At 34.3% G+C, this 8,456-nt stretch overlaps 1 protein-coding gene across 1 annotated transcript in view; it reads right to left on the reverse strand.

Annotated features, from left to right (window-relative positions):
- The window catches only part of pdzd8 (PDZ domain containing 8), a 48,016-nt gene that overhangs the window by 16,790 nt on the left and 22,770 nt on the right, over positions 1-8,456 (reverse strand). The gene's annotated exons all lie outside the window — the stretch shown is intronic.

Raw genomic sequence — 8,456 nt, forward strand, 5'->3', positions numbered from 1 at the left:
TTAAATATATTTATATATAATATAAATTATATGAATATAAATATATACTGTATGTGTGTCTTTATATATACATAATAAATATACACAGTACACACATATATTATATAAATAAAAACTTTTATTTTGGATGTGATTAATTGCAATTAATCGTTGCCCAGCACTATTTTAATATTTAAAAAGTTAATTATTTATTTATTGAATTACATAATTTAATTTATTTAGAACTTCCTGACATTTCAAGGCATTCCAATAACACAGGAACCTTACATAGCATATGTATGTTAAAAAAGGGTTTCTTTGCATGGACATTTCTTACAGTCTCTAACTTATCTAGATGACCACGTACCCTGAGGTTTGCTGGAAATGGGCATCGGCGGGTGAGCGACTGCAGGGCGGTGCAGGTCGATGGTGAGAGCGGCTGGAACGGCAGGAGATAAAAACAAATGAAAAGACCCCAGAGGTTCAGTATCACTTACTTATTACTGATAGCGGTGTTAGCCTCTCTGCACCAGAGGCGTAAGCTAAGAAAACATGCTTTAACACTTCAGCGTTTAGATTGTGTTAAAAAACAATCCCCCAGCATGCACACAACCATATTTTAAAAAACGAGGACATTCTGTGTTGTTCTCAGAGAAATGTCTAACACGTTTCTAAAGCATCTTGCATCTGGAATAACAACATCAGAAAATATTTCGCTGGAGCAAAAGCCTGATGACTACACAGAATCGTCCACACAGACGTTGATGTCAGGTTGTTAAGAGAAATGATCAGTCAGACATCAGAGCAGATGTGCAAATATACGTCAATTCAAACACTGAAACACTCACTCGCTGCTCTATTAGAAAAGAGCTACGTCTGTTGGCCAAAAAACTTTTCCAGCCATTTGCAAATACTGGATAAGAATTCCTTACTAATCATTTATGAATTTATTAAGAATCATTTTGCACTCTCAATTTCTAGAAAATATTTTACAGCTGATCTCACTTCAAAAATGCTAAATATTAAAAAAAAAAAAATTTATTTATTTTTGCACTTTGTGAGTACAAACTCTACAAAATGATTCTTATTTTTGATTATTTTTTATATAATTAATTATCAATAATCTAATATATATAATTTGTAATATACATGTAATTTTAACATTATTAAACTCTCAGTAAACAGGTAAAATATATAAATGTTAAAAATCCTTCAAAATTTGATAAAAGTATTTAAAAAAAATAGTTAATTATTTTTAATTATATTTTAAATGATGTCATTTATTATATCAACTCCCCGATATTTCAAGGGATTCTAATACCACAGGAACATATGTATGTTAAAAAAAGGGTTTCTTTGCATGAACATGTCTTACGGTCTCTAACTTATCTAGATGACCACGTACACTGAGGTTTGCTGGAAATGGGCATCGGCGGGTGAGCGACTGCAGGGCGGTGCAGGTCGATGGTGAGAGCGGCTGGAACGGCAGGAGATAAAAACAAATGAAAAGACCCCAGAGGTTCAGTATCACTTACTTATTACTGATAGCGGTGTTAGCCTCTCTGCACCAGAGGCGTAAGCTAAGAAAACATGCTTTAACACTTCAGCGTTTAGATTGTGTTAAAAAACAATCCCCCAGCATGCACACAGACAAAATGGGTGTCAAGTGCTACCATGCACATATTCTTTTGTGCACTTCCCTTGGTTATACCCCTGTAAATACCGTGTATAGGAACCATTGCACTTATGAGCAGAGATCACAGTGCTGTTTTATATGTAAAATTAGTTTAGGATATGAGGAATGTAATATAGAGAGATGGAAAACACAAAGAGAGGAAAGAGATATCTAGTGGAGTGAGAGAGAAAGAGAAGGGTGGGAGAACATAAGAGAGAGGGAGAAAGAAAAACAATGACCTTTTCCAGATGATATCTGTACTAATCCTGTGTTTGAGTCCCTGCTAAGGTCTCTGAATCTGGGGGTCTGGGGGAAGCTGATAAACACGAGGTGAAACGCACAGTGGCCAGTGTGCATCTGCATCTCCGTGCACAATTCTGTATTTCAAATAAACAAGCCTGCATGTGTGCACATTCATATGAGCGCCTACGCAAACACGCACTTAAGCATGCAAGCAGTCGCTTAAACACTGCATGTCCTTGCTGATGGGATTGGTCAATGTTACATATGTGAACCCTTAAGTCAATGTAGAGTCATCAAGCATATAAACATGCTGTGTCAGTGCTGGTGCATGCCTGTTATAGTGATCAGATCTCTTTCTCTCCCTCTCTCTCTCTCTCTCACACACACACACACACACACAGGCTGGCTTATTGTGTTTCAATTAAGTAGAGTCTACAGCCACACACAAAGAAATATATTGTAGTTTCTGTACAGCTGTTCATTTGAGATGAATTAGATAATTGAAACAAAACAAATAAATGAATAAATAAGTAAACAGCAAATAAAAAAAAAATAAGAAGAATTATGTTATTATACATACTGTACACTACCCTTAAAAATGTTATGTAGAAATTAATACTTTTATTCAGCACATACACATAAAATGGATTCAATTACAAAAGATACAGTATTTATGTTAAAAAAAAAGTGTTCTAAAATGTATGTTTTAAATGCTGTTCTTTTTATTCATCAAAGAATCCTGAAAAAATGTATCAGGGTTTCCAAAAATATGAAGCAACACAACTAATTTCATCACTGTTAATAATAAGAAATGTTTTTGAGCACCAAATCAGCATATTAGAATGATTTCTGAAGGATCATGTGACACTGAAGGCTACTGTCTGTTGAAAATTCAGCTTTGCCATCACAGGAATAATTTACATTTTAAATTTTAAAAACACAAATCAGTTAATATAAATTGTAATAACATTTCACAATATTACAGTTTTTATAAATAGATATAATATAATATAATAGATATAAATAGAGCAATAGTATCAACAATTACTAGGGCTGGTCAGTATTACCAAAATCATGGTTTAAGTAATTTTCTTATATCAAAATAAGTAACTGGTATATTCTATATAACAGTATTTATTACAATAAAGTTATTTTTGTTACAAATTCAACCAATTTATTCAAACATTTATATGTATTACCAGCTTTTTGGATATTAATTTCCTGTAAATTAAATACAAATGAACAGTGCTTCATCTTTTTTTGATAATCTTCTACTTAATTAGCAGTTTTTTCAGACACAAACCAAAAGATAATATTATTCATAACAAATGAATTAATGATAAGACTGGCACCAGTGCACAAACAGATCCACATTATGTAACACCCACATTAAAAACAAAAGACTCAAAGATTAATAGTTAATCGATTACAAATCATCCTGGATGAACCTCTATAAAATAGCCGGTATACAAACACCTGTGAGCATACTGTACATCAGTTGAATTTTACATTAATTAAAGTTGTGACATCGCTTGGAAATGTAAACAACCTACTCTTTCTACCCCGGATGTGAGGATGCTGCTGGATTTAATAGGAGATGAGAGACTAAATAAAATCACTAGAATGGAGCAATTTAATTTGATATTTTCTGACCGCTGTCATTGACTGCTTGGTGAAGTCGTAGTTAGCAGGTAGAAAAGGAAAAGGTTTTTGCAAATATGAATTTGTTTAAATCAATAGCAATTAGATGGTGTTTGTCCTTCCTCCAAAAGGAAGACAAACAGACATTTATAATAGAGGGAAATAGACTACAGATTTATTATGGACACAAGCCACTTCACAAAGCTGTCCATTTTGGTGGATAAGCAACAATAAATATCTCCTCATAAAGAAGAACAAATGAGCAACACTAACTTCTACCAAAATGAACCTCAGACATTAATGATGACCAACATTTACTTCCTGAACGTTGCCCCAAACAACAGCCCCAGAAGTGAAAACCTATTTTCCAAAGTAATCTCTCTCACACACACACACACACACAGGCTGGCTTATTGTGTTTCTTAATTAAGTAGAGTCTACAGCCACACACAAAGAAATATATTGTAGTTTCTGTACAGCTGTTCATTTGAGATGAATTAGATAATTGAAACAAAACAAATAAATGAATAAATAAGTAAACAGCAAATAAAAAAAAAATAAGAAGAATTATGTTATTATACATACTGTACACTACCCTTAAAAATGTTATGTAGAAATTAATACTTTTATTCAGCACATACACATAAAATGGATTCAATTACAAAAGATACAGTATTTATGTTAAAAAAAAAGTGTTCTAAAATGTATGTTTTAAATGCTGTTCTTTTTATTCATCAAAGAATCCTGAAAAAATGTATCAGGGTTTCCAAAAATATGAAGCAACACAACTAATTTCATCACTGTTAATAATAAGAAATGTTTTTGAGCACCAAATCAGCATATTAGAATGATTTCTGAAGGATCATGTGACATTGAAGGCTACTGTCTGTTGAAAATTCAGCTTTGCCATCACAGGAATAATTTACATTTTAAATTTTAAAAACACAAATCAGTTAATATAAATTGTAATAACATTTCACAATATTACAGTTTTTATAAATAGATATAATATAATATAATAGATATAAATAGAGCAATAGTATCAACAATTACTAGGGCTGGTCAGTATTACCAAAATCATGGTTTAAGTAATTTTCTTATATCAAAATAAGTAACTGGTATATTCTATATAACAGTATTTATTACAATAAAGTTATTTTTGTTACAAATTCAACCAATTTATTCAAACATTTATATGTATTACCAGCTTTTTGGATATTAATTTCCTGTAAATTAAATACAAATGAACAGTGCTTCATCTTTTTTTGATAATCTTCTACTTAATTAGCAGTTTTTTCAGACACAAACCAAAAGATAATATTATTCATAACAAATGAATTAATGATAAGACTGGCACCAGTGCACAAACAGATCCACATTATGTAACACCCACATTAAAAACAAAAGACTCAAAGATTAATAGTTAATCGATTACAAATCATCCTGGATGAACCTCTATAAAATAGCCGGTATACAAACACCTGTGAGCATACTGTACATCAGTTGAATTTTACATTAATTAAAGTTGTGACATCGCTTGGAAATGTAAACAACCTACTCTTTCTACCCCGGATGTGAGGATGCTGCTGGATTTAATAGGAGATGAGAGACTAAATAAAATCACTAGAATGGAGCAATTTAATTTGATATTTTCTGACCGCTGTCATTGACTGCTTGGTGAAGTCGTAGTTAGCAGGTAGAAAAGGAAAAGGTTTTTGCAAATATGAATTTGTTTAAATCAATAGCAATTAGATGGTGTTTGTCCTTCCTCCAAAAGGAAGACAAACAGACATTTATAATAGAGGGAAATAGACTACAGATTTATTATGGACACAAGCCACTTCACAAAGCTGTCCATTTTGGTGGATAAGCAACAATAAATATCTCCTCATAAAGAAGAACAAATGAGCAACACTAACTTCTACCAAAATGAACCTCAGACATTAATGATGACCAACATTTACTTCCTGAACGTTGCCCCAAACAACAGCCCCAGAAGTGAAAACCTATTTTCCAAAGTAATTTCAACCAGTAGGCTACAGCTGTGCTGCACATCATCTCCCATTTTTTTTTACATTGGCAAACACTAAAATTAATAGCAAATAATTATAGTTTAATTAAAGCTGAATATTTTCTTGTTCATCTATCCATCTTTGACTTTTGACCCGTGCCATAGACAACAGTGTGCATGCATGTCTGGTTGTGCATGTGTATTTATTAAGGCAGCGGCTATTTACACTAAGTGAAAATAGCATATTTTCTTAGCGATAGATGCTATTTACACGAAGGGTGTACTAACACTAGGCGTTTTGAACCGTGCCCGAGCGCGTTTGACCCCCAAAGCCTGGTTCGTTTGACTAGTGTGAGCGCTCCGTGCCTGCCCTGGCCCGGTTGGAAGAGGTGGGCCAGAGCACGGTACGCATGTAGTGTGAGCGCTAACCGCGCCGGAGCACGGAACAGATACTATTTTGTGTGCGCTACTGTCATCATTACGACCGCAAGCATATTCTATTACTACTACTACACTACACTTTTCAATTAATGTAATTCAATCAAGTATATTTACGTTTATAATGGGTCTGGTTCTCACCTTATTGATGAATTGGAATTGTAGTCTGCGATTTAAAGCTGCAAATTCTGTCATTAACGTCAGCTGCCTCCGTAATAATTCTCTGATACTTACAAGTGAAAATCAAGGCACGACATAAATTACAAATTTATTAGGTAGAATATTAGCGAAAGTGGGTTTCTCCGTTATCTCGCACATGACGTAAGCTTGCTCAGGTCCAGAAAGTGTAGTGCAAGTGTGAGTGCAGGCCAGCGGGGGAGTGGGGAGGGGGGATAATCGCGCTCGGGCTCGGTTCAAGGCAACCGTGCACTCACACTTGCACTAAACTTTCCAGGCCGGAGCACGCTTACTTTATGTGCGAGATAACAGAGAAAACCACTTTCGCTAATATTCTGTCGAATAATTCATAATTAATTTATAATTTATGTTGTGCATTGATTTTCACTTGTATGTATCAGAGAATTATTACGGAGGCAGCTGACGTCAATTATTACGGAGGCAGCTGACGTTAATTAAATAATTTGAGGCTTTACTCGCAAACTACATTTCCTGTTCATCAATAAGGTGAGAACCAGACCCATTATAAACCTAAATATACTTGATCGAGTTAAATTTATTGAAAAGTGTAGTGTAGTAGAATCCGTGTATCATTCGATCATTCGTTTTTTGATTTAATATTGAAAGTAGAAAAATGACAAAACGGATTCTTTTTCGTTTTTTTCCCAAATAACGAAAAACGAGAATTCAGCTTAAATTTTCGTTTTTCGTTAATGGGTGGAAAAATGAATAAACAGCTTGAATATTCGATTTCTACATGTGGGCGGGAATTAAACGCCCCTTTCTGCTGATTGGTCAGCCGAAGATCAAACCGTGCCGTCATCAGTTCTTCTGCAGTATCACGCAGCAGAATAATAGTCCTCCACTGCTGCAGTTGTACGGATTAATAACCCATTTTATCAATTTCATATTTTTCAAACAGACTAATGAATAGCTCGACACAACTCATACCGGGGCAGAGTCTAGACAGGTCTTTCTTCTGTGTAGACCAGCGGTTCTTAAAGTGATAGGGGGTCCGAGAAATAATTTGCTATAGCCTAAAGTATTTCCAGACTGTAAAGTCGCTTTTTTTATCATGATACATAGGCCTACTGTGATTTATTCCAAAGTGACTTATATGATGATTTTAATGTAAAATAATCTAAATGAAGCCTTTTAAAAGACAAATATTCGCTGTGGTTGATGTTTGTGGCATGCGCCAAATTAATTAATTAATTTCTTAATTAAACAAACTAAATAAGCAATAAATGCGTTAAGAATTCATACAACTGCAGCAGTGGAGGACTATTATTCTGCTGTGTGATACTGCGGAAGAACTGATGATGGCACGGTTTGATCTTCAGCTGACCAATCAGCAGAAAGGGGTGTTTAATTCCCGCCCACGTGTAGAAATCGAATATTCAAGCTGTTTATTCATCTTTCCACCCAAGAACGAAAAACGAAAATTTAAGATGAATTCTCGAAAATACGAAAAAGGAGCCGTTTTCTCATTTTTCTACTTTCAATATTAAATAAAAAAAACGAATGATCGAATGATACACGGATTTAGTAGTAGTAATATAATATGTTTGCGGTCGTAATGATGACAGTAGCACACACAAAATAGGATCTGATTCTATTTACGCTATGTTAAAATAGCGGATTTTCTGCCTGCTATACTACTTATTGCAAATAGTGGCAATTATCTGCACCTCAGTATTATAGTACATTATAAAAAGAGTATGCAATAATAACGTACTGAGTGTAAATTATCATTTTAAAGTGCCCCTATTATGGATTTTTGAAAATTACCTTTCATATGCAGTGTGTAACACAGCTCTAAGTGAATGAAAACATCCTGCAAAGTTTTAAATCAGAAAGTGCGCCGTGTATAAAGTTATTGTCTCTCAAAAGAAAGAGTCGACTCTGAATCATTTTGGTCTGAATTAAAATGCAAATTAATTCTTTGCCACTAGGTGCTGCTTTTGGAGCAGTAAAATAGCTGTTTCCCCGGTAACGCTGTAGACAAAGCATCACAAATGCTGCTTTATCAGGCATTACAGGCACGATGAAATGGAAATGAGACCAATCTGACCAATCACCGCAGATTAGCGTAACGCAAAGGAGGGGTTTGGAAAAATGAATCGTTGAGCGAATCGTTTGGGAGTCGTTGAGCAAGTAAGGTAAAAATAAATGCATATTATAAGACAATGAAAGTGTTTTTTGACCTTGCATGCATGCCATCCCGTTGTTGGGGACTCCCAAAACCAAAATATGAACCTTTCATTACCCATAATAGGGGCACTTTAAATA

Source organism: Sinocyclocheilus rhinocerous, unplaced genomic scaffold (assembly GCF_001515625.1).
Source record: "Sinocyclocheilus rhinocerous isolate Xijiao unplaced genomic scaffold, SAMN03320098_v1.1 scaffold851, whole genome shotgun sequence".
Lineage (NCBI taxonomy): Eukaryota > Metazoa > Chordata > Actinopteri > Cypriniformes > Cyprinidae > Sinocyclocheilus > Sinocyclocheilus rhinocerous.